Below are 1022 nucleotides of genomic sequence, written 5' to 3' on the forward strand. Positions count from 1 at the left end.
AGTATGTCTGCTGTCGCAGCCCCCATTTCCACTCCAGGGTAACACAGGAATCAGCCCGGCCAAACCCATGCTCCCCCTGCATCTGTACTCGCCGAGAGGCGGGCAGTGAATCTGGCACGGCTGTGAGTTTAAGCAGTGCCCACGCTCTTGCTGGCTGCCTTCATTGTTGGCGTCAAGTCCCATCGATGCACCCATCGATGCACCGGCTCGGCCGGCACCGACCTCGCGTTTCCCACGTCGCTCCAGACTGAGAAAGGGCTTTGTGGGAAGCCACGCTGTGTAGACGCGAGGTGACCGCCCACAGCTTAATGTGAAAGTTCATGTGTCTCCCTCAAGGACACCAGGCAAGGCTCGGTGTCCTTTCAGTATTCCCTCCCAGCACCATGATTCAGGGATGTACATTAGTTCTTTTTTGGCCTTCCTTATTCAATGTCCGAATTTCGGCTGTGTGTGGGGTGATTGAAAATGCCACTGTTCGTGTCAGGTGCACCTCAGTCCTCAAAGCACCTGAGTCCCTGCATCTCGACGCTTTAAAGAGGTCTTGCACAAAAGTTAGGTGTGTCCCCCTCCCCCAAACCATTTTACTAGGAGCTAATCCAGGCACCGTACCATGCCATCGTTCATTCATATTGAGCAGTATTGTACAATTGCTACCACAATAAGTTTTAAAGCACGTCCTTCCTTTCTTGAACTCCTTGATATCAGCAAGCTTTTAGCCCCACCCCCGAGGAACACTTATTATAATTACTGTTTCTATAGATTCTTCATTCCTGGCTTTCACATACCAAAAAACAGAAAAATGCTTTAAAAATATTCAAAAAGGCTACCCACATGAAAAAAATGGATCAATATGAAAAAAAAAAGAAAAAGAAAATATTGAAAGCCCAAGCAAGCCTGGTTGTCTCAGAGGGGAGGTCAAATGACAAGACTTTAACCCTTCAAGTCAGGTTTGACATTTTAATCTACCATAGTCATCCCTCCAACACTCTGCTTGGTACCCATTTTATTCCTGTCCCTCCATT

Source organism: Echinops telfairi, unplaced genomic scaffold (genome assembly GCF_000313985.2).
Source record: "Echinops telfairi isolate 266 unplaced genomic scaffold, ASM31398v2 ScPeMD7_2573;HRSCAF=3158, whole genome shotgun sequence".
In the NCBI taxonomy this organism is placed as follows: domain Eukaryota; kingdom Metazoa; phylum Chordata; class Mammalia; order Afrosoricida; family Tenrecidae; genus Echinops; species Echinops telfairi.